We start from the raw sequence: 26,903 nt of genomic DNA, 5'->3' as shown, positions 1-26,903 counted from the left end.
ACCACATCAGGTATAAATATAAAATATATGTATTTATTTCTAAACACACCCTCCTAGTCTCTTTATGAGGCTAGAGGTCAAAACACATACGTTAAACTTCAAATATTACAGTAGAATAGCACAAATACACGTCAGGCCCTAGGGGCAAGCCAAACCACATACTAAAATAGTGGTATAAGAACCACAAATTAACTAGACACAAGGCCTAGAACCTGTAGAATCGCTGGGACCCCAAGAAACCACCCAAGGTAGTGACACAGGGGACCCACGGGGGCCGTGTGCAGTGTGAGAACACAGCTGCGAGCTCCTGTTAGCTTCTACGGGGAAAGTCGCGGTTAGATTTTTAAAGATTAGGGACACTTAGAAACTAGTCAGGACCAATCCCTTTGGGACTTAGGATGTTCTAGGGTCAACACCCACAGGAGCACCGGAGTACTCAAGTTACCTCACCCAGAGAAGCCGGGTGCATAGGTGTCAAATGGTGTCGGGTCGCGTCGTCGATCATAATGGGAGCTGGCAAAGAAGTGCTGCTGCCGGGAAGATGCGAAGTGTCCGAAGAGATCCAAGCCTGGATCGAAGTCGAGAAGAATCTGAAAGCAGAGGGGACAGAGTCTGAGTTACTAGCCAGTGACCAGGAGGACGATAGGCGGATGCCCAAAGATGTCGGGTGATTTTAGGTGAAGAAGGTGAAGCTTGACTTTTCAGCCACAAGGACCAGGAGGTGTCGAGGATGACCGGGAGCTGGATTTGAGCTGTCCCACCAAGGATGTCGAGTGCTGCAATGTCGATGCCCGGATTGGACACAACAAGCCTTGGCAACAGCAACCCATGCAGAAATGACAAAGATGCATCGGTGCAGACCAGCAAGGTCTGAGAGACTCACCACTTGGTATGGAGTCAGGGCACGTCTGGAGCAACCAGGGAAGCCCAAGGAAAAAGTTACCTTCACAGGGACCCACCAGTCGACAGACCACGGATCGCAAATGGATCTCGAGAGGAAACACAAAATGGCAGCCCAGGGATCATTCGGGGTGACTAGGCTGACAATCTTCAGAGGACTCTCTGCTTGAGGTGGGGGCTATGAATAACCCCAAGCACGACTTCAAGAGACGTCAAAAAGTCAATGCACTTGCAAAAGTGCACGGTGACCAGGAGTTCCAGTTCCACGCTACTCATGATCCTGCGGGTCTCAGCTTTACTGGGGACTTGGGTCAGCCTCTGAGATGTCTGGAAATCCTCTTTCTGGGGTGCAAATACTTCAGAGCCCGGTGGGAGCTTCGGAGATGCAGACCAGCAAAATGCTTTGTTGGTGCCTGCCAAGCAGGGGAGTCACTCCTTGACCCCAAGGGAGATTTCTTCAGTTCAGTAGTCTTGAGTAAAGCGTCGAAGTTCCAGGATTCAGCTTCAGGGTTTCATCCAGGGATATCTAAAGTTCTGGTTACAGAGGTTCCTTAGTTATACCTAAGGAAGGGGTTGGACTAACTCTAGGGACCCACCTATGGGAGGGTTAGAAAAGAGGGGTGGCTACAACCATTTCCTTTGTCCAGTTTCACACCAGAGCAGGGGCTGGAAGCCCCTGAACCAGTTTGAGCTGGACTATGCACAGGGACACCAAATGTGCCCCCAGTGCAGGACTTCAAAGCACTCTGAGAATGCTCCCACCCAGCCCCAATACACATAAGCCTGTCTGGGAGGTTGTTACACCTCCCTGCGACAGGAAACCTATTGCCCAGGCCTCCCCTGCCGGAGTTTCGGTCAGCAGCAGGAGTCCAGACCCGTGTCTGTGGCTGCAGCATCCATTTTGTGATGCCAAAGCTCTGTTAAGTTTCTACCGGTTATACCAGTACTGCCATGTCTCTCACTCTAGAAAATTGGGATCATATTCTCACATCAGGAATTGATGTGGGGGTATGATTCCAAGGTGTTTGAAACCAAACATGACATGTTTCCGTGCAGCCAGTCCAAAGTTAGCATGAACCGTTTTAGATATAATGGGGCAGATTTATGAGGCCCGTTGCGCCATCGGAACGTCACTTTTTGTGACGTTCCGTGGCGCAGAAGCCTGCGTGATATTTATCAGGCAGCACTGAGCCACTTTTTTTGGCTTAATGCTGCCTCATAAATATCAGTCCCTTTAACGCAGTGTTCTGCGTTAAAGGGGCGTGCAATGGGTGTTGCTGGGGGCGTTCCCAGCAACACCCATGGCCTTTTGACACTACCCCAGATTTACGAGAAATCGTAAATCTGAGGCAGCGCCAAAAGCTTCCGCCTCCCCAGGGGAGGCGTAAGGGAGGCGCAACGGGGAGAAATATCTTTATTTCTCCTCGTTTTTCCTTTTTCTATGTGTGCTGCATTCTGCAGCACCCATACAAAGAGGAAAAACCTCTTGTGATTATTTTTGTACAGAAAGGTTTGCCTTCCTGTACAAAAATATTCATTTCCGCAACACAGGCACCCTTGCACCATGGTGCAGAGGTGCCTGCGTTGGCGCAGGCAGCCCATTGTGCGCCGGCGCAGGGAAAAGGACAGGAATGCACTGCATTTTATAGATACGGCGCATCCCTACCCTTTTCTTTTACCGTAGGGAAGCGCAGCAGGAAGGCCTGCGGCGCTTCCCTACGGCAAAACCTCATAAATCTGCCCCAATGCACTTAAGAATATATGGTAAGGCTGCACCACTGACAACCCCAGAGAAGAGATTCTGAAGGCTGCAGAGGGGCTCAGCTCATGCATGGGCACCCTCTCACATATAACCGAGCACCCTGCCTTCAGGATTGATAAGGCCTGCCATAGGGGTGACTGATAGGTTACTATGTGCAGTGATATGTGAGATATAGTGAACCTATACGTCAGTAAGGGGTGCATGCACCACCTTACCCAGGCTGCAGTAGCAGACCTGTGGTGTCATTTTGGAGGGCTTTCCAGGGGTGGCACAATACATGCTTCAGCCCCTGGTAGGTCTCTGGGGTACCTATGCCCTGGGTACATAGTATACCATACAGTAGGGTCTCATAAGGGTACTTCAGAATCCAATCTGGAGTGTACCTAAGGTAAATGCAATCAATTTAGAGAGGAAGTAGCTAGGCTGGTCCCTGAATAGTAGGGTCCCAGCCAGACTAAAGTAAAAAAATAGTGAAACACCAGTAAACAGTGGGGGTAACCTTGTGAAGCAGATCCTACTCTCCTACACACCTTATTTCACCAATCTATCTTAAAACATATGGCATCATTTAACTTTTTCTTCAGTACAAACTAATAACAGAAACTTAATTATTAACACCTTATATGATCATCTTTCAACCACCACAGTTGTGCTGCATCTTTCCAAAACTATCTATAATTTTGCAGTATCATTAAACTATACCTTTGTAGAGAGAACAAAAAATGATGCCTAATAAACTACACCTTATATGAACATCTTTCAAAATACACATTTGTAGTGCATGTTCAACCAACTATCTAAAAATATGAAGCATCATTCAGCTATACCTTTGAACAGACTTAAAAATATATCTATATTACTGTATAGACTGTTTTTTAAACAAACTTCAAGTACAATTAAACTAATTCCAATATTCATCTCTACATTTAATAATATATTTCAAACAAAACAGTTTTCAAATAATTTAAAATCCTTTTTAAATAAACCTCAAAAATATATAACTCACCTTGCAAATAAATCTGTTGAATGAAAAATCTCACACACTCAGACAGGATTTTCTTTTACACACAGTCAATATAAATCACCAGACTCTGCAATGTGAAACCAGTAATGGAAAAGTTTCCCTCTATTTTTCCATACAAATACACATAAGAAACAGATGACATTACTTCCAAGAGATTTTCAAATTGTAAAACACATTTCCATTGGTCACAGATAATAACCCTTATCAACTGACTTCTTCACCCCTTCTCCTTAATGTCAGTTTCCATAGCAACAGGTCATGCAACATTCAACTTAACTGCCAGGTCACAAGTTCACCACACAAATTTGCAAATGACAACAGCAGATGTGGTTGGCTTTGCAAAACATGACCTTATCCTTTTTGCTGTACATCTCAAACATCTTTTACTAACCAATAAGAAAATTGATTTTTAAACAATCTACCAACTGACTACCTCAGCTACAGACATCTTTTCATTACCTACAGTCATCACTTCAAGATGCTTTCTGTGTGGATTGTTGGACACAGCTATGTTTTCTGGTGCAAAAGGTATGCTGAACAAAGAGGTATTAACAAAGACCTAGCTTTGCAAAATGTAGACATTAAATGGATTGGACAGAGAGGATTGAAGTGGCACCAATTAATGTCTGTGGTTAAAACCTTTTTGCATCTCCAACCCCCTGACCTCATGATTGTGCACTGTGATGGGAATGACCTAGGCACATTGACTGGGGTAGGTCTGGAAATTCTAATGAAAGACACCTTTGCAGAATTGATGTTGATTTTCCCCCAAACTGCCTTTGTATACTCTAACATATGCAAAAGACAGAAATGGAAGTGGCCCAATCAATTTTGTCCTCAGATTAAGAAAGCTAGAAAAAATGTCAATAAAACTGTTTCTGCTTACCTCAGAAACCATAGAATGGCATCCATAAATAACAACAATCTATGATTCCACATGGAGGCCTCTACAGGAGTGACGGAGTACACTTCACTGATGAATGGAAGAGAGTGTTTCTCAACAACCTAAAGCTCTGCATCCACACATACATGTAGCTGCAAGAATCTCATAATAAACAAAAGGGCTCTTTTTAGAGCCACCCAATTAGCCAACATATAAGCTAGGTTTATATAAAAGAAATGTTAATTATTTTTCCTTGGAGTCGTGCACCCAGTGTGACTTAGAGCCGTGCACCCATCGTGTCCACACTAGGGGATCATGCTGAGCGCCGCACACCCATCGCGTTCCTCTAAGGGCCGCGCTGAGCGTTGCGCATCCCTTGCATTCACACCAGGGGGCCACGCTGAGTGCCGCGCTAGGGCCGCGACTCCAACTAAAAAATAAAAAGAAATGTCCACTTCCATTCAATTACATTTGCACCAGGTATCCCATCCCCTGGGGCAAGGCTAAATACACTTTATTTGGTTAGGGACTGTCGGGGGAGCACCAATGCCCCCACGGTCCCATCGTCTCCCTATCTCCTGCGGTAGCCAGCTTTGATTTCCCACACAGGGAGCTGCTGACATGCAGCTCCCAATGTGGAAAAGCAATCTGCTTTGGATTTTGGAAGCGAGCAGGAAACCTGCTCTCACTTCCAAAATCCAAAGCAGAGTTTGCTACGACAGGGCGGGAGCCATGCTCCTGCCCTGTCATAGCAAACAGCAGTGTACTGGGGTGGGCACCCCGGGACTCTTGAGGAGCCAGCCCTGGGTGGTAGCAGTCCCCAGGGCCATCAAGGACTCCAAGAAGGGGGCCGCATGGCCCCATCCCAATGTGTTTAAAGCCCTGGGGAGGTGGTGGTCACCGGGGCTCCGCAACAGACCCCCACATTTACAAACTTAGTGCCCCGGGGAGGTGGTGGTCCCCAGGGCATGTGAGGGGGCTTGAGGTTTTTTTTTTTAATAGAGCCCCAGGGATGGCAGTCCCCGGGGCAGTGGGGGGCCGTGTGCTCCCGCAAATATTTAAGAAAAGCCCCAGGGGGTGGTGGTCCTCAGGGCTTGGGGGGCCTTGGAGGCCCCCCTCACATTAAAGGTGGCGGTCCCCGGGCGGTCACTGGGTCTGCAATTATAAATTATAAATTGGGCAATGCCCCCCGAACCTTGCCCACCCGGGGGCCTCATTTACATTTTTTTAAATGATTTTGGTGGGTTTTGCGACCCCAGTGCAAATTTCGATGAAATTATAAAAAGAAAGCTTTTTTGGGCCAGGGGGTCATTGTAAGAGACCCTGAGCAGGCCTAGGGGGTCAGGGTGTTTCTACTCTGCCCCCTTTTCTTGTTTTTCACCTTTGTTTCACTGTTTTCATGTGACTTGGTTCTACCGAGTCACAACAACGTAGTTCTTGGTTCAAGCAACCTTTTTAAAAATGGTGTAAATCTGTTTAGTAGTTGCTGAGAAATTCAAAAAATAAAAATATCGATATCTAGAGGCGGGGTGGATATGCGCACCCTCCCGACCTCGAGCTTTATTCTAATTGGCTGTCAACACTCCAAACCAGGAAGTGTTGGCAGCCATCTTGTGATGCGGTAGAACCGAGTCAGAAGAAAACAGAAAAACAAAGGTGAATAAAAGAGAAAAGGGGGCAGGGTAGAAACACCCTGGCCCCCTAGGCCTGCTCAGGGGGTCCCAGAAGGACCCCCAGGGCCAAAAAAAGCATTTAAAATAAAAGAAAAACAGCCAAATTTGCCAAATTTGTGCTGGGTGCGCGAATCCAGACGAAAGATAAAAAAAATTAAGCCCGTGCCTCATTTAAATGAGACCCCTGTGTGGGCCAAGTCCCGGGGGCATTGATAATAAATATATGCGGGTGCCCGCGGGGGCCCCCCGCAGCCCCGGGGACCGCCACCCCCCAGGGCTTGCTTCAGTTTATGTGCGGCCACTGGAAGGTGAACACGTGAAGCCGGGGCAAACCACCTTGAGGCAACCCCAGGCCCACCACAATACCCCTGCACACGGAAACCACCCTGCCGGAGGATGCACACCACCAATCCTCTTAATAGAAGTAAGCACAACACAGGCGAATTCACTGCTGGCGACCATTCCAACTTTTAACTCGACCCTTCCGCGCCCATCACCCTGCAGCAAATGCATAACATTCATTCCCGGTAAAACAAACATGGCGATGCAACTACAAAATCAAGATAAATCCACACACTTCCGTTGACGAAATTCACCCAATGGCGGTTTCACACCCCTCATTCATAAAAATTCTAAAGAAAATCTGCAGTACTGAACCGATTTCACAGCTAGTCAGTCCTTCATCGCCTGGAGGAACCCCAGACCAATATACAGCAGTCTGCAAGCAATCACCTGATCCTGGTACAGCAGTCTGCAAGCAATCACCTGATCCTGGTAAACGAAACCTGCATACAGAACCGATTTCACAACTAGGCCCCAACCAACTTGCAGTAACTCCCAGATCCAGGCACTGGGAAATTATCCAACCGGAAGATGCACACCCTAAACGCCCAACCCCACCTGACGATAACCGTGGTCCCATTCACACCCGTCGCCGATGAAAAGAACCCAACTCGAGGGTTAAATGAAACCCAGCCTAAACACACCAATCACCCAAACGGAGGATCCGCATCTTCAGTCGGGTAAATGATAGCTGGCCTGTGCACACCCATCCACACAGAAAAATCACCCAACTAGAAGGTGCTCCTCTCACGTCTCTCGAAAGAAACCTGCCTTTACACATCTTGATAGACGGAATCACACACAGGGATGGTGCACGTCCTTCCTTCGGGTAAACAAAACATGCACTGCAATGCAGATTTCTCAGGTAGACAGCCATATGTCACCTGCCTGTTTTAATCAGCACAGGCTTAAAATAGGGTAGCAGAGCTACTCTTAATTCAATGCAAGGAAATACAGGCCCAAAACTGATACACACAGACCACAAGCGTGGGCGCTTAGACTTAACACAGAAAAGACACAACACATACACAGGTAAGCCCTTGCCAAAACGTGTAAAAAATGGCCCCAAACAGAAACACCGCTCCAGCCTGGACACGCGATTTCGCCGCCGCCAGGGTCGTCGTCGGGATCGTCGTCGTCGTCGTCGCCGCCGCCAGTCATTACGGTATGTCCATGCTCTTGCCTCCCCCCCGGCCCCGTCCCTGGGTTAAGCCCGGGTAGTACAGGGGCCCTGTGGTCGGATACCACGGGGGGGGCGGAGATGGTCGCATGTGGTCGGAAGCGGCAGGGTGGCGGTCAGTTGCGGGACAGGGGCAGATGTAGTGACGCAGCAGGGTTAGGGGCGGGTTACGAACGCCTTAGGACGGTCGCCTATCCTGGCGTCGGGTTTGTCAGGAGCCCGTTGTTTTCGGCTAAAACTTGGTGGGAGCGTGAGCCGCTGTGTGGAGCAGCTAACGGCACCGATCTGCAGCCCGCCCCCCTGATCTCAGCCGACCCCACACACCGAAGGCATGCGCGAGGCCATGAAGAGCACATATCACCATGTCAGCGCGTGCAGGTTCACTTCGGGGCGATCGATACTCTTCTCCGATATCTCTTGCCAATACAGGTTAGAACATTATGAATAATTACTCTCCTTTGCAAGCAGGAAAACAGGTCCAGGAGCACATTTTTCATGACTCTGCTTGCCAGCGGCAGGGCCCCCTTTGGGAATAGGAGTTGGCCTAACAGCTAGGGCGCTCTACTGCGAACCTGGGGAACTAGGTTTCGAGTCTTGGCAATGACTCTGAACAGCCTGTGATTCTCGGCAAATCACTTAATCTCCCCGTTCCTCTTCCTGATTGCCAGATGAAAGGGGGAGTGCTCGGAAGAAGTCGGTCAGCATAGATAGTGCGTAAAAAGCATTCCGCCTCCATGTCGAGCAATTTTCCACCCCCATTTAGCAAGAAGCAGTGAGGAGCCGGGCAGCGTCCGAACACCTCATCCTAGGCGGGGGGGAGGGGGGTGGAGACTGGAAACGCACGGAACAGGCATCATTATTCCCGGTGAAAGTGAGCAGTTGATAGGGAAAAGCACTAAGGAACTTGCCCCTTTGTTTAAAAGGTTCCGCTATGCGGGTGTTCGGAGCTCAAGTATTCCGTTAGCTTTGAAAAAGCTCTCTATGGCGCACAGCCTCCTATGGGTTCAGGTTTTTATCCAAGTGTAGTAGTAGGTTCTGTCAGTCCTCCGCCATGTTGCAGGCTCGCAGAGTTCAGATTCGTAAAGCCTCTGTGTTGCAGAGAAAAGCGACGCAGCGAAAGGAATTGCTGACATCATGTCCAACGGGAGAATGAGACGGGTACGTTCGTCACTCTTCTAACTCGCAGTATGCTTTTCCACTTTGTTTTCTTGTTCTTAAGCACATGCCTGCACAGAAGTCAGTTTTATGTCAAACGGGTATACATCATAAACATTCACTCCACTGAATTGCCTGTGGCACGTAGTCATGGCCTTCCTCAGATATAAATTGCACCTCTGAATTATGCGAATAATATCTCAAAGTCTGATTGTGTTCATAGATAGGCGGCAATTGAGATTCGTCAGGGTTACTAGGTGCTGTTACCTCGCCTGATGCCGGTCGCTCCCCCTGGTCTTGCGTCGGGTTTCGAGTACCGGTGGACGGAGCTCTGGGAGAGCTCAGGCTTTGCATGTATGAAGGCCCCGGGTCGGCTCTCGGCATCTCCAGATTTCTGCTTGCTTGGCTTGGTTGGGATGTGGACCCGTTTCATTTGTCGGGCGTAGTTATGGACTCTGCCCGATTACTGGGGGCTCCTGGTGGTGCGGGGGAAATGGCGCGAATGGGTTGTGTAAGTCTGCAAGGCCCAAGTACCTGAGTATGTAATGTAGATACGGGCCATGTACAGAGCCCCGTGGCCGCGCCCACACCCGGTGTTTCTGGGCAAATCACTTAAACCCCCCGTGCCGGAATGCGTAATGTAAATACGATGCTATGTACAGCACCCCTGGATCTGCGTGACGAGATCCCGTGGGCGGTGTGGTCCGCTGGCTGCACCGCCGACTCGGTGCAGGGAACCAGGGTTCGAGCCTCGTTGCCCAGTCAGCTGGGAGCCTTTTCCTTCCGCAGCATCAGCTTCCGGTCACCGGGTTTTGTTTTCATAGATCCTGCAATCGTAGTGGTATCGATCCGTGATTGGTGGGTGGGCACGTGATGGGGCGCGACCTGCTCTGCTACAGGACTAAACAAGTTTAACATTTGGAAGAGATCGGTTCCAAAACTACAATATAGCATAGTGTCCCATGTCTATGGGAATCCTCCCAGCAACTTCTAATGAGTCCATAGTGTCGCGCTAATGACAAAAGGCCCTGCGAAATTTTATTGACACAGTATAATTCCGGTAATTAAGCGTTATGCGTGTTCGCTGCAAAATCAGAGTGCAGGGGCCCAGGACACAACACGAGCTGCCAGAATTCAAGCAGCTGTTGTGTGCAGTTGGCAGCTGTTATACCGCGTAATCCAACCGGAGCTCCTCTGCAGACCCTCTTGGTGGCCACGCATCCTCAAGTTTAAAAATCAAACTTCGACACAGGAGAATCCATCGCTGAGACAAGGCGCCGTGACACAGTCCAACACAGGACTGGCGCGACGATGTCCAGCTGCCCATGTGCTTGAGCTGCAGCAATGCACTTCGCGGTCACTGTGCCCCAATAACTGTGTTTTGAGAGGACCAAGGCACAGGAAAGCTAAGGCGAAGTGTCTAGGAGCACACAATTGGGTAACACCTGGGATTGGAACTCGCGCCCCTGGGTTCCAAATTAAGCTTTTCACCCACCGGGTCACACAGGCAAAAGCTCGACCCACTTCTCCATTTTCAATACTTTTATCGCCCACACGTACCGTGCAGGAGGGGCTTCTGCACAGTCGCGGCACCTCCCTGGCGCTGAATAAATCTGCAGCGCCCAGCTTTGTCCTTCCCTGCACCCGGGGAGCGCTAACCTTCCCCGGGCCGCTCCCAGCTCTACAATAGCCCGCCAGGCGCACCCCGGGACCAGGAAGTTATTTCCAGTTGGCTACTGCATAGTCTGAATGGTGGAATTCGGGGTCCTTCGTATACTCGGTGCTCCCTGCCTCCTAGAACAAAGTGTGCATCACTGTGTACTTTGTTTCAGTCATGGCACCGGATGCTGCGTTTCTTTCCACGGCTATTCCAGGCCTCACATAAATGTCAAGATAACTCGTGTGATTCGTTATCTTCCTGGAGAATGGTCAAGAATTTGTATAGTGGAGGTTTTGACTTCGGTGTAGTTAGTGCAGAGGGTTAAAAATGCCCGCTGCAAAGAGCGTGTGCCAAGTAGATTCCAGAGTGCGTATGATGTAAATAGGTCAGCAGGTTACTGTTTCAAAGGAGGCATCCTTTTGTTAATTGCAATGTATATCTTAAAGCCCTTAATGGTCAACAGTGAGCTACGAACGCTCATCCTAGAGCTGCATTCACACCACTAAGCATACATTATTACAACATTGATTAGTGTTGCAAAGAGGGTTAATTTGGCTAGAAATCGACTACGCTTGTGCTTCTCCACACTAAGCAACCTTAAACTATCTGCCTGCCAGTAGGGATGACATGAGTCTCCTACGCATTGAGTCCTTTGGCTCAGGTAACCTTTCCTATACACTGATTCATATGCATATGATTGATTGGCTAGGCGGTATTTGTGTGAGATGCAAAGTTCTCGGACACCCTACACTGGTAGGAGTGGCGCTATATATAACTAATTAAATGCATCTGAGAGGGTGGTTATGGAAACTTGGTCAACTGTTGAAGGGGGCTAGTGAGGGAATCTGTGGTGGGGGCGGCATTGGGGGGGCGCCAACAACATTCTTGCACAGGGCACCACCATCGCCAAGGCATCGCCGTTTACCGCGAGAGTGCGTGAGTTCTACAACACTTTTAGTGGCGTGCTAAGTTACATTAATCATAACCAGCATAGCGCAGGATACAAACCAAATTATTTCCGGCAACTAAGAATAATTTTCTAGGGATACCCAATGAAACTTGTTTATCGGGCAGTAAATAACAGATTTCAAACTTTACCTACTGAAACTTATGCTTTCCCTGCACAACTAGCTAGTGCATGGCCCATTGCTATATGCTGGAGAGAACCAGGCCCGAATTCTCAGCGCCTTACTTATTAGCATGCAGTGATTCTGGGAGAATCACTTATTCTCCCCGTGCCTAATAAGAAAAGAGTGTGTCCCTGGTGTAGCGTCATTTGGTGCGCAGGTAAAGCGCACTAACACTGATACCTTTCTGGTCGTGCAGCACTACCATAAACTGACAATTTAACTTGCAGTCTGTTTCATTCCCGAAAGCAGCAAACTGGATGCCACCAGCACTATTCACACTATCGCCCCCAAGCTTTCCTTCCATACCTGGCTTCATGTTGACCATGCATGGCTTTGATATTTCTAACGTACCCTTTGCCAGCCACTCGCGATTTTAATAAGGAAGTAGGCCTGGCTGATGGTGAATAAGATAGTCACATGAGAAAATATTGGTTAAATGTTTGAATTCGGAATACTGATTTATTATTGTGTAGTTCCACGCCTAGGTCAAGTGATGCTGCTGCCTTTCATCTTTGGGCTTGCTATTCGGAAGCAGCTGGTGTAATTTTTGTCATCAACTCACACTCACAGTGGCAGCTTAGTCCATACAGACAAGTCAGCAGCCTGAGCTGTTTTGGGACAAGCTGAAGGCCGGGGTCTGGGTGTCTGATATAACACCTTGAAGGTATTTATTAGTACTAGTTCCACGCTTACGTCAAGAGATGTGGCTGCCTTTCCTATTTAGCCTTGCTAGTCGGAAACAGCTGGTGTAAGGTTTTCTGCAACCCAGTCATAGTGGCAGCTTAGTCTATACAGGACGTAAGTGCATTGTGTGCTGGGAAACTAAGGAGCGGGTCCAGTAAGTAAGCACAAGGAGCATAGGGGGCGTTTCGAGCTCCAAAAGGACAGCTGAAACAACCAAGTTAAGTTCAGTGCTAGGCTACATTTGGTGGGGCAATTCCAGGCGTAAAGCATTAAGCCAGACAGCCCGGGGAATTCGGCAGGCGTACGATTAGCTAGGAATTTGTTCAGACTGAGGGAGAGCATATCGACCACAATTAATTGTGGAACCAGACAAAAGCTTTACAAAGCAATGCTGTAGATTTACGGAGAAGGCTGTAGGGATAGGCTTCAGTGATAAGGCCATGACCTTTCTGGACGGGGCATTCTTCTTCGACTGTGTCGAACTGAGAAAGGAAGTAAGGCGGGCTTTAGAACCCTTTCTTCTACCTGCGTTGGCACGTCGTGTTAGGAGTGATTGTCAAAGGTTTTGCCTTCAGCCAGTCTAGGTTATCACCCATCCACTCCAAGCTAATTGTTCCTGGTGATATTGGGGCCGCATTTACACAGCCCAGTATTTGGCCCCTGGGGTTGTCAGTGTCGTGAATTACTAAATTTCACTGAACGGGAGGTGTGGCCGGGTTTTACGCTAGCAGAAGTTTGGGAGTGCAAGCCTCCACCTAGGGGGTGGCTGGCTGAATTTGATGAACTACTTCAAACGTTTCACAGCACTGCACGTGGGAGAGTGTCAATGACCTGTGCATGCTTCAACCAGACACCCCAGAATGAGTGTCAACTACCTGAGCATACTTCAACCAGACACCCGTGAATGGCATGCCCTCGTCTGCATGGTAATAATTGAGAGAGCTGCTCTCCACAGACATTTGACAGGTTAATGGGCAAGGCTAGCGGAAAAGCCAGGTGTATTGTCATCATTTAAGGCGGACGTGACCCAGGTATTGGCAAGATAGTGACACTGCCAACTATGAAGATATGAACGAAATCATAACTGGGGCCCACAACAGATTATTTGATGAAATAAGAAGTTTCATCCTCGAGCCACGATGTCTGTGCATCGAATTACCTATAGCACAGCAACACCGGTTAACAAGGACCGTAGGCAAACTTATTAACCTCTTTCAGCAGCAATAAAGTCCAAAAGCTAGCTCCTATTCAACAAGCAAAGAAATTGGATACGTTGTCGCAGTGGAGAGTAAGAAAAGATTGGAATAACCGCGGGACTAGTATAAGACTATCGCCCAAGTTAATGTAACTTAATTTAAAAGTAGAATGGCTAAAACGAGGAGATTTTGCTAAGATATGGATCATTTTGTAGTAAACAATAGGATAATAAGATGTGAAAGGAAGGGAATTGAGATACCCGTGATGTCAGCTTGTTTATATGCATGGGTAAAGTGGTTAACTCCCACGTACCTTCACACTGCTTATTGTGCTGTAGCTCTTGTGAACACAATTTCAAGCCAGGAAGGCACCTAATATGGCCAATTGAAAAATCTTAATAGGATTGCAGGTCCATAAGCGCCTAGTTCACCAATGCCTTGTGACCCAAGCCATATTTTCCAGCCTGAGAAACAGATTTAGGTGTTGCTCCTCTCGCTCAGCCTTTCATTGGAGCCAGGGAGGAACGAAATCATAACTGGGGCTCACAACAAATTATTTGATAGCAACGAGTAGTTTCCTTTTCAAGCCATGATGTCGGTGCCACGACTTACCTACAACACTGCAACACCGGTGTAACAAGGACTGTAGGCAAAGATATTAACTCCTTTCAGCAGCAATAGAGTCCAAAGCTAGCTGCTATTCAACAAGCAAGGAATTGGATACGCTGTCCCAGTGGAGAGTAAGAAAAGAGTGGGAGAACAGCGGGACTAGTATAAGACTCTATCGTCCAATTTAAGGTAACTTAATTTGCAAGTAGAGAGGCCAAAACCGGGAGATGTTGCTAAGATATGGGCCGGTTTGTAGTAAACAATAGACTAATACGATGTGAAAGGAAGCAAATTTAGGTAACAGTGATGTCAGCTTGTGTTTATATACGTAGGTGAAGTGGTTAACTCACACGTTACCTTCACCCTGCTTATGGTGCTGTAGCTGTTGGGAACACAAGTTGGGCAATTAAAAAAAAAAAAAAAAAAAAAAATCTTAAGGGGATGGCAGGTCCATAAGCGCCTATTTCACCAATGCCTTGTTACCGATGCCATATTTCCAGCCCGAAAATCGGATTTAGGTGTTACCCTTCTCGCCCAGCCTTTCCTTGGAGCCAGGGAGGGGGGGAAACGTTCACAAATTTGGGTCCTCGAGCTGAGCGATGTACCTTCGGCAGCTCAGTCAGCTATATCGGCTTTATCCGGAGTCATGAAAGAAGAATGCGTCCATTTAGCAGTTACATAAAAATCTTCTGTCCTGCTAAAGAAATCATGCAATCCCCCGCAGCAGCAGCTGCTTTTCAGGTACCATGACGCATTCTATACATCACCTTTGTAGACAAAGCGGAAATCAACACCTTAGTGCTAGGATATGAAGGGAAGCGATGGATTGACGAATTCAGCTATGGTTTAGTTCTGACTCCATATGTAGGTGCTAGATCTTCCCATAATTACGATAGGAAGATCTGCAGTGGCATCGCTTATAAGGCTAGTAACTCCAGTCACGCCTAAGCTGAGCGGCATTGGGGCCAAGAGTCATTCGTGGTTAGTCTGCCCTGGGCTTCTGAGTAATGTTGCAACTTAATGCCGTATATTTACGGTTACAGAACAGGACCCATTATTTAGCCCACTAAAAGCTGGCTCGCAGGGGCGGGCACCTATAAACAGCGAAGGGAGGAAGGGGGGCTCTGGCAGCGACGGTAGCCTCCCCAGAGCTGTGGCGGAGTTACAGGGCGATCTGGATGCAGACGGGTACAGTAAGGGTACCTCTGCGACAGGCGGTACAGTAAGGGTACCCCTGTCCGGCACAGTAAGGGTGCCCGAGCCAAGGTCCAGGAGCCGAAGGGGGTTCTGGGAAGACCGCGACGGCGCCCCGTTAGTCCTTCGGGCGGTTGGGGGGCCAGACCAACCGGGGGTGTGCCACAACACGCTCCGCCCCTGTCGGAAGGGGCGGGAGTAGGAGACAGATCACGTGACCCAGTGGATGATCTGTAAATAATTATGTGCCACACTGCCGGGCATCGACCCACCGTGTGTGCTGGCTCACCAGGCGGGCGGAGCAGCAAGGGGCTGCCTGCCCTGGATCGCCCGTAAGATAACCCAATTTTATTATCATACTATGTTGTATGAAATAAACCTGCAGCAGTTCTTCACCCACAAATAAAGTGTCAGTGTAATCATTGGGTGACGTCTGTGTATGCGTGTTGACTGAAGCGGATGACGGTGTGGTCACTATGCCGCTGCCCGCGTCCCAAGCAGTGGGACATCAGCAGGGCAGCATGTTAGTGGCCGCCCGTCGGAGCCTTCCCCTTTGCTGCCTCGCGCGCGAGGCTACGCCCACTAAGGTATTACTCCCTATAGTTGGAGCGGGAGGCGGGCCATTGGGGGCGGGGGGCGCGGCTTGCCCCCCCCTACTTAGGAGGCCCTCTCGCCCAGTTCCTCCTCTGTTTCCTGCCGCTCCAGCCTGGACACGCGATTTCCCACCCTTTCCACTTACCCCACGTGTCAGGCACAGCGCGTTATTTGGAATGTTTTTAATGTTTTCTTTTGCGTTGCAGGCGGAGTTACAGGGCGATCTGGATGCAGACGGGTACAGTAAGGGTACCTCTGCGACAGGCGGTACAGTAAGGGTACCCCTGTCCGGCACAGTAAGGGTGCCCGAGCCAAGGTCCAGGAGCCGAAGGGGGTTCTGGGAAGACCGCGACGGCGCCCCGTTAGTCCTTCGGGCGGTTGGGGGGCCTGACCAACCGGGGGTGTGCCACAACACGCTCCGCCCCTGTCGGAAGGGGCGGGAGTAGGAGACAGATCACGTGACCCAGTGGATGATCTGTAAATAATTATGTGCCACACTGCCGGGCATCGACCCACCGTGTGTGCTGGCTCACCAGGCGGGCGGAGCAGCAAGGGGCTGCCTGCCCTGGATCGCCCGTAAGATAACCCAATTTTATTATCATACTATGTTGTATGAAATAAACCTGCAGCAGTTCTTCACCCACAAATAAAGTGTCAGTGTAATCATTGGGTGACGTCTGTGTATGCGTGTTGACTGAAGCGGATGACGGTGTGGTCACTATGTCACAGAATATAACAGGTCACAAGCAGGTAGGGGAAAGCGGCCCAAAAACGGAAGCACACATGACAAAAGCGTGCACGCACAGGGCAAAAACACAAGCCACAAAACAAAGTCTAGTTATCGACTCTTCCCTTTATTAGCTCCTCTTCACTTGAAATCCATAAAATAAGAAATTCTTATTTAAGAAGCATGTGGTTACATTATTTCTAGCTTAAGTCCCTGGCAAGGGAACTGATTCTTTAATTTTTCTATTTGAAACAAAACACTGCTTAGAGGTGATTGGCCTCTGGTTGAACTCTGGTAACCCGTGCGCAAAATGAAACTTTCAGCAGATATGTAACTAACTAATAGGACAGTAATACGAACTAGAAGGTCCAAGTGGCGAGTGTTATGTTTCCTGTTGGCCTTCTATGTGAGATTCTCCACAAATGTGTGAGTGGGCTTAGACTTGGTGTGGATTTGTGATCTGTAATTGATTTGTGATTGGACACAGTTTGGCACATGCTACAGGTTTCTGATATGTATATTTTGATCAACGAGAATTGCTGCTTGTAGATCCGCATAGGCAGATGAATGCGAGAAGGTGCCAGTGATGTTATTTACAGAATATTTGCATTGAGGAGATTTGTCATATGCTGTCTACATACGGTTGGCAATAGCCTGCTGACTGTGCCTGTCACGTGTACTTATGGAGTACAGTGGCTCGTATGAAATGTAAAATAAACAGGAGTGCCTATTGCGTTTTCCACTGCAAGCCTGGCATTTTACCTCAAAAGCTTGATTGTCCACTGGCGGCTGCTTTGCTTCCTCCCAGGAGATGTGTCTGTGGGAATGAACTCGGCCAGTGACGCTCAACGCTCCTCTGCCAGGAAGCGCTCCCATTTTGCCTTAGCCTGTGGTGAAAGCGCATTCAGTCCTGCAGCCCAGCCTTGCAGCCCGCCCTGTGGTACAAGACGCTTTGCCTCGGTAAATTTCCCCACTGCCCCCATGCTCCTGTTGCAGACTGTAAGGCCCTCGTCTCTCCGCCATTGTTATTCCCGACACCAAGGGAGTCTGACATCACTTTTGTTAATTAGGAGCTGGTATTTTTAGTCAACCTGAAGTGCCCCAAGTTATTGCAGTCTGTGGGAAGTGCGTTGCAAACTAATTACACACTCCTCTGGTCGGTGCCAAAGCATCTAACCTGCTGTCTCTCTCGGTCTTTCTCTCCCTCTGCCTCCTTGTTGCTATATTTATTTATTTCTCTTTGCTCTTTGCGTCTGCCTCGCTCCTTTGATAGTTCTCTCTCTTTCTCCCTCCCTCAATCATACATATATATATATATTATCTACTGGCGGCCGTCAGTAGATAGTTATAGTTACAACCTAGTTTCCATAGGAAATCTCAAAATTCTATTTTGAATAACTTTGGCGCCGGTTGACGAATCCTCGCGAAATTTTCCAAACAAATGGGGCGCTCCGTTCAGCTCCTACCCTGAAAGTATCGGGGTGATTCGTCAAGCGGGGGCCGAGAAAACGGGGGGTCCCAAAACACGTTTTCGCCATGCATTTTTCCATAGGACCTTTAGTCGCAGCTACAGCCCGAACGGCTGAACAGAATTACGTGAAGTTTGGTAGAGAGGTAGCCATAAGGTCAAGGAAGTGCCTTTTGCAGGTCTGGTGTAAATCTGTTCAGTATTTCCTGAGAAAATAGCATTTAAAAGCATATCAATATCTATACGCGCGCACTGTGCGCGCACTGTGCGCGCACCCTGCCGTGCGCGAGCGCAATTCTGATTGGTTGTTAGATGTCGGTAAACATTCGAATCGGTCGAAACCAGGAAGTGTCGGCCGCCATTTTGTCTCTCGCAGTCTGAGGGGGTGAAAAAAAAAGGTGGAGAACGTGAAAAGGGGGCAGAGTGGACAGTTCCTGACCCCCTAGCCTTGGTCAGGGGGTCACAGAAGGACCCCCAAAAGAGAAAAAAAAAAAAAAATTTAAAAAATCGCGAGGTGCGCGCACCTTGCGTGCATGGCACGCACTGCGAACCGTGGGTGCTTGGTGCGCGAAGCGCACCGAGCACCCACAGCGCGCGCACGGTGCGCGCACGGTGAACAACATGAAAAAAAAAAAAATTTATAAATACATAACTTAGCATTTAAAAAAACCGTACAAATTCACTGAAAAAACCATAGGTTTCACACACGTTATAGTTACGAATTAGCATTTAAAAAACCTTGCAAATTCACTTAAAAAACCATAGGTTTCACACATGTTATAGTTAGCTGGACATTTCACTCGTAAAAAAACAATGAAATTCCCCCGTTATAGTTAGTGCAGGCAACTATAACTCACGCGACCGCAATTCTCTGCTGATAACGTCAGATATTACATCACTGATGACATATGTGTCTTTATGAAAAATAAATATTTGTAATATATGTATCGCTAAAGATTAATGGAAGAAGACATGGGTAAATAAGTGTCTAAATACAGTGATGTAATATCTGACGTCATCAGCAGAGGATTGCGGTTGCGTGAGTTATAGTTGCCTGCACTAACTATAACGGGGGAATTTCATTGGTTTTTTACGAGTGAAATGTCCAGCTAACTATAACATGTGTGAAACCTATGGTTTTTTAAGTGAATCTATATATATATATTATATATATATATATATATATATATATATATATATATATATATATATATATTACCTACTGGCGGTTGCCGGTAGGTAGTCATAGTTAGGACCTATTATCCATAGGAAATCCGCAACATTCTATTTGGAATAACTTTGGCGCCGGTTAAGGAATCTTCGTGAAATTTTCAAAACTGGTGGGGAGCTCCGGTCCGCTCCTATCCTGAAAGTCTCGGAGTGATTCGTCAAGCGGGGGCCGAGAAAAAAATAAGGGTCCCAAAACGTGTATTCCTTATGCAATTTTCCATAGGAACCTTTAATCGCAGCTACAGCCCGAACTGCTCAACGGAATTACACCAAATTTGGCAAAAAGGTCGCCCTTGGTTCAGAGTCGTGCCTTTTGGTTAAATGGTGTAAATCCGTTAAGTAGTTCCTGAGAAAATAAAAAGTAAAATCACATATATATATGGGCGGAGCCTAACCACACATCTCATCGTGAGATCTGATTGGCTGTCTGCACTTCATCCAAGAAGTGTTGGCAGCCATCTTGGGACCAATATACATGATAGCACCTCATTAAAAAGCATTGCAGTTAAAAGAAGGTTTTAAGACATTATAATTCATTTCTTGATGGTACCATACTAATTTTAGGAATTGTGGTGTGTTCTAAGGTGATTTTACCATGTGAAAAAGCCTTCTGCTGGGATATCATGAATCATGTTTGAGAGAAAACTATTTTCTCATGCTTTTCCCACAGAGGTTTGGAAGGTGATCTATAAGCTAAACTGAGTGCATATTTTCTTTAAATTCACATTATCTTTCTCAGTCATGTGAGAATAAAGTCTGACATTCTCAGTAAAACATATACATCCAACAAGGGCAGAGACTGTCAGTTGATTCCTTTGTATTCTACTGCAGCTTCCTAGAGTGTTCTAAAGAACAACTAGAGCGCTAACAGTCCTACTTATGACAAACGTATGGCACACCTGAAGCCATCTTGATTGGAATAAAGTGGTAACTCTTAAAACATTAAATTCAAAAAGGAACAAAATGAGGGGGTTCATTTTGCCATAGAAAGTATGATTAGTACTGCAGAAAAAAAATTAGGGCACATTTTGAGTTACTTCTCAAATCCTCTTCTATTTCATTAAAAATGTCAGACATTCAGACTGAAAGATGCACTTTCAATACCAGCAGCAGACTTTCCTGGTGAGCAGTAGCTTTACTACAGTGATATAATGAGCAACTAGAGTGCTAAGATTCTGAATGTATGGCAAATGTGTGGCACACCTGAATGCCTTCTTGATGGAATCAAAGTAAAAAACTGAATGTATTTCCTACTGAGGAGACTGTAGTAAATGAGGAAATTAGGAAACTTCATAACAAATAAGTCTCCCAAGATGTTCCACCAGAGGCGAAAGAGCCCACATGCAGCACAAATATCACCCAGATGTAGCCCACATGTAGCCCAATGACAGAAGTGTGCAAAACACTTTTTATTTTTTGTGTTTTTGCAGTTTTATATAGTGCAGACTTGTCAGGTATTGGAGTGCTTTACATGAGCACTGGTTACATCACACAAGAACAAATTCATTTTACTTGCCAACAGACCCTATTCAGCCAGGAAACGTCCAATGTTTTTAAGCTCAAATGGGCTTTATTTGATCTGTCTCCTGTCTACAATCTCCTCTTTTTCAATGTAACTCAAAGGGGAAAATCAATACCCCAGTGTTTTTTCAAAATCTCCCTCTTACCAAGTTCAAAATGTTTGCAAGTATGACACATTGGATCATGGAAGGCCGGAGGAATTGGGGTAGGGACATGGACTCGGATAACAGAGGACAGGAGGGACATGGAGAGGTGCCCCAAACTGACCCTACAGGGCAGGCATCAGGGTTTGCAGCAGCACAATACACCACACAGGGCATGTGGGATGGGAGTGCAGCACAACAATCCATTGAAAGCAATAGGGATGGGACAGAACCATGCACATGGACAACAGAGAACAGAGGGGAAAGAGGCAATGGTACCTAGCTGACCATAATGGACAGACAGGAGAGAAAGCTGCAGCATAACAGACCATAAAGGGCAGGAGGGACGGATCAGGGGCATTACAATGGAACAGACAAGCCAGGAGGGGGAAATAGGGGTCTGCACATGGAAACAGAGGGCTGGGGGCAAGGGGGCAGGGCAGGAGCAGCAAGATGACCATGGAGATCATGCAGGATGGGCACTAGAAGCAAGACACACCATGGAGAGCAACAGTGAGACTATGATGGCATACTCACAGACCATGGAGGGAAGGTGGGAGGGGGTCATGGGCAGCTAGCTGACCACACAGAGAAGGTGGGAGGGGCTGTGGCAGCACAGAAGACCATGCATGACAAGTGGGAGGGTTAGTGGCAGCACAATGGCTATGATTGGCAAGAAGGAGGGTACAGGGGCATGCACAAAGGATGATGGAGGATAGAAGGGATGGTCAGGACCTAGGCACAGACAAGAGAGTTCAGGGGAAGGGGCCTCACAACAGACCACGTGGGGCAAGCAGGAGAAGCAGTTGCAGCACAACAGACCAGGGAGGGCAGAAGGGTGTGGCAGTAAAATGGACCATGGAGGACAGGAGGAAGGGGATAGGGGCATGGCATGTGGACAGGCAGGGTGGAGGTGGCAGGGACAGGTTACAGTCATCTGACAATGCTAGGCAGGTGGGAGGGGAGTGGCAGCTCAACAGAACACTCAGAGTAGATAGGAGTGGCAGGTCCATGGAACATAGTGGGCAAAAAGGATGGAGCAGGGGCATGCACAAAGACATCGGAGAGCAGGGGGAAGGAGAATAGGGGCAGCAAGCTAAAAATAGAGGCTCAGCAGGAGGTCAATGATGGGGCATAGAATTGGGCAATGGAGGGCAGGAGGAGTGGACTGGTACATCATGCTAAATGGAGGGCAGTGGCAGCACAATCCCCCACCATTCATTGTGATATGCATCTTACTTAATGTTAAAAAAAACCTAGAAATTTGCTGAAAAAAACAAAGATTACAGGGACGGTACAGTTAGACTCAGATTTCACTCATACACAACCAGTGAAATTCAGCAGTTATAGTTACCTGAGCTAACTATAACTTACGCCTCCGCAATGTACTGCTAATGACCTCAGACATTACATCATTCAGGACATGGACAGTTACATCACTCATGACATCACTCATGACATCTCTAATGAGCTGTGAATAGAATGAAACTATAATCGCTAGAACTTTATTTAGGGGGATAGTGTGTGTATATTAACACCCCTTTTTTCCTTTTCTTTCGTCTAAGAACCATTACAATATGCAACATGCCCAGAATAATATGGCCGATAGCATTTCACTTTAAAGAAATGTGTAGTCCATTCTTTATGTTGATGTTTGCAATTCTAAGTATGTTTATTATGAATAAGTCACGTTGACGAACATACAGGTATGGCGGTCACGTGGCAAGATATACTGAAATGACATTGTGTGCTTATTAACTCTTGTTTTCTTTTCTTTATTGTATCAATTCCTGAATTTTCACATCGTGACCAGGCCACCAGCTTTTTGGATTAAAGTAATGAACTGCTGATGACGTCACATATTACATCACTCAGGACATGGTCTGTGACATCACTGATGACATCACTGATGCCATCTCAAATGACATCACTGATGACATCATCTACGTGATCATCTGATGCACCGCCTCACAACCTAAAATTCAGACTACCATTCTCGAAACCATAGACACACCAATACTAGTACAGCTGCAATATTCTGTGCACTATGCATGCAGACCTCTAATCAGCTACATAGCTTTGATACAGTTTTTTTAAATACTCAGTTAGTACCTATGCAGTCTAGGAATCCTTCTGTCTGTCCCATGCACTTCTTCATTCAACCATCCAGCACTATCTACGTATCCTATCACTCTGCCAATACCTAAGCACTAATAAATTTAGCATGCACTCTCTTTGCAGCACTGAAATTACTCCAGTTATTAGTCATATACTTCAGGAATGGCATGGCCACTAACACAAGTGCAGGTACACTATTTTGTACACTATGCATGCAGACCTCTAACCATCTACATACTATTGATACGCTCTTCTAAATACCCAGTTAGTACCTATGCAGTCTAGGAATCCATCTGTCTGTCCCATGCACTTCTCCATTCACCCATCCAGCACTATCTACGTATCCTATCACTCCACCAATACCTAAGCACTTATAAATTCAGCACCCACTTTCTTTGCAACACTGAAATTACTCCAGTTATTAGTCGCATACTTAAGGAATGGCGTAGTCAAAAACACAAGTGCAGGTACAATATTTTGCACACTATGCATGCACACCTCTAACCAACTACAAATTATTGATGCACTCTTCTAAATACCCAGTTAGTACCTATGCAGTGTAGGAATCCTCCTGTCTGTCCCATGCATTTCTCCAATCACCCATCCAGCACTATCTGCTTATCCTATTACTCCACCAATACCTAAGCACTTATAAATTCAATATACACTCTGTTTGTAATATTGTAATTATTCTAGTTACTAGCCATGAACTTATGGAATAGCCTAGCTACTAACACAAGTACATCTATAATATTCTGTGCACTATCCAAGCAGACCTCTAACTAGCTGCATACTATTGATACACTCTTCTAAATATCCATTTATTACTCATGCAGTGTAGGAATCGTCCAGTCAGTCCCATGCACTTCCTTAATCACTTATCTACCACTATCTACGTATCCTATCACTCGACCAATACGTAAGCACTTATACATTAAGTGTTCACTCTGTTTGCAGCACTGTCATCATTCCAGTTACTAGTGGTATTCTTATAAAATGACCTAGGCACCAACACAAGTACACATAAAATATTCTGTGCATAATCCCTACAAATCTCTAAGCAGATACATACTATTGGTCTACTCAAATAAATACTGAAGTAGTACCCATGCAGCGTAGGATACCTCCTGTCAGTCTCATGCATTCTTCAATCACCCATCCAGCACTATGTTCTTATTGAATCAGTCTGCCAATACCTAAGCACTTAAGGGGCAGATTTACAAGCAACCTGCGCCACCAGTACGTCACTTTTTGTAACGTAGTGATGGCGCCAGTCACTCCTTCATATTTACAAGGAGAGGAAAAGCCACCCTGCTTGTTTTTTTCTCTCCTTGTAAATACGACCCCTTGATACACAGAACTTTGCGTTGTAGGGGCGTTCCATAGGTGTTGCTGTGGGTGTTACCACGCAACACCCATAGAACAAGACACATCTCCAGATTTATGAGAAATCGTAATTCTGGAGATGTGTGTGAATGCTGCGCCATCCTAGAGTTTGTGTACCAAGGCACAATGAGGAGAATTGTTTTCATTTCTCCTCATTGTTTCCTCTATCAATGCATGCTGCATTCCATAGCATAAATTGAAAGAGGAAAATGCCTTTACTGATTGTTTTTGTGCAGGAAGGTGTCCCAACATTCTGAATTCAGCAAGGGGTGGGTCATTGTGTAGATCAATCAAGGTTTCTTCATAGTATCTCACAGTTAAATATAGGAAAAATTGAAAATTAGTTGAAATAAACAGCCATGTGTGTCAACTTTTTCACCTATAACTTCTTCTAATTATGACAGCTGTTTGAAAGCAATATACCATTACATTTGCTGGACCTTTCTGGTTGTGGTGATATATAGGACTTGTAGGTTCACCAAGAACCTGACAAATCCAAAGCCAATACCTGAGCAGCGTCTTGCAAAGGTTTTACATTATGTACCGGATATATAGCAATTCTTTTGGTAAAATGTATACATGGAAAAATCGGTATGTATTTCTGAAATGGGAACAGAATGTAGAGTTTAGAAACCGTAGATATTTGTACAGTTCCAAAATTGGGAGTACCCATACTAGATTGAGAACTATGGGTCATTTTTCAAAATGACTTCTTTTTTTGCAAAGTGCCTAGCTGTAGTTTTTGAACCCTAGCTCTGCCAGCACCTAACCGAAACCTAGCAAACCTATACATTTTTGAACACTAGACATCTAGGGTAATCCAGGATGGGGTGACTTGACTGGCTCTCACCAGGTTATGTTACCCAGAATCCCTTGCAGATCTAGAAAATTGTCCAAAAACCCACATTTTCCTCACTTTTCTGTGGTGGAAAGTTCTGGAATCTGTGTGGATCCACAAAATTCCACCCACCCCGCGTTCCCCAAAGTCTTCCGAGAAAAATGGTAGCTCACTTGTGTGGGTAGGCCTAGTGCCCACGAGTGGAAACGGCCCAAAACACAAGGTGGACACAACACATTTTCACAATGAAAAATGACCCTTTTTTTGCAAAGTGCCTAGATGTAGTTTTTGAACCCTAGATCTGCCGAAACCTAGGGAAACCTTGCAAACCTATTCATTTTTGAAAACTAGACACCCAGGGTAATCCAGGATTGGGTGACTCGACTGGCTCTCACCTGGTTCTGTTACCCAGAATCCCTTGCACACCTAGAAAATTGTCAAAAAAAACACATTTTCCTCACTTTTCTGTGGTGGAAAGTTCTGGAATCTGTGTGGATCCACAAAATTCCACCCACCCTGCATTCCCCAAAGTCTTCCAAGAAAAATGGTATCTCACTTCTGTGGGTAGGCCTAGTGCCCACGACAGGAAACGGCCCAAAACGCAACGTGGACACATCACATTTTCACAGTGAAAACTGACCCTTTTTTTGCAAAGTGCCTAGCTGTAGTTTTTGAACCCTAGCTCTGCCGGCAATGAGGGAAACCTAGCAAACCTATACATTTTTGAAAACTAGACACCCAGGGGAATTCACGATGGGGTGACTTGACTGGCTCTCACCAGGTTCTGTTACCCAGAATCCCTTGCAAACCTAGAAAATTGACAAAAAAAAACCTTTTCCCTCACTTTTCTGTGGTCGAAAGTTCTGGAATCTGCGTGGATCCACAAAATTCCACCCACCCCGCGTTTCCCAAAGTTTTCTGAGAAAAATGATACCTCACTTGTGTGGGTAGGCCTAGTGCCCGCGACAGGAAACGGCCCAAAACGCAAGGTGGACACACCACATTTTCACAGTGAAAAATGACCCTTTTTTTACAAGTGCCTAGCTGTAGTTTTTGAACCCTAGATCTGCCGGTACCTATGGAAACCTAGCAAACCTATACATTTTTGAAAACTAGACACCCAGAGGAATCCAGGATGGGGTGACTTAACTGGCTCTAGCCAGGTTCTGTTACCCAGAATCCCTTGCAAATCTAGACAATTGTCAAAAAATAACAAATTTTCCTCACTTTTCTGTGGTGGAAAGTTCTGGAATCTGCGTGGATCTACAAAATTCCACCCACCCCGCATTTCCCAAAGTCTTCCAAGAAATATGGTACCTCACTTGTGTGGGTAGGCCTTGTGCCCGCAACAGGAAACGGCCCAAAACGCAAGGTGGATACACCACATTTTCACAGTGGAAAAATCACCCTTTTTTTGCAAAGTGCCTAGCTGTAGTTTTTGAACCCTAGCTCTGCAGGCACCTAGGGAAACCTATCAAACCTATAC

The sequence above is a fragment of the Triturus cristatus genome, chromosome 4_2 (assembly GCF_964204655.1).
Source record: "Triturus cristatus chromosome 4_2, aTriCri1.1, whole genome shotgun sequence".
NCBI lineage: Eukaryota > Metazoa > Chordata > Amphibia > Caudata > Salamandridae > Triturus > Triturus cristatus.
This window is presented reverse-complemented; position numbering follows the sequence as displayed.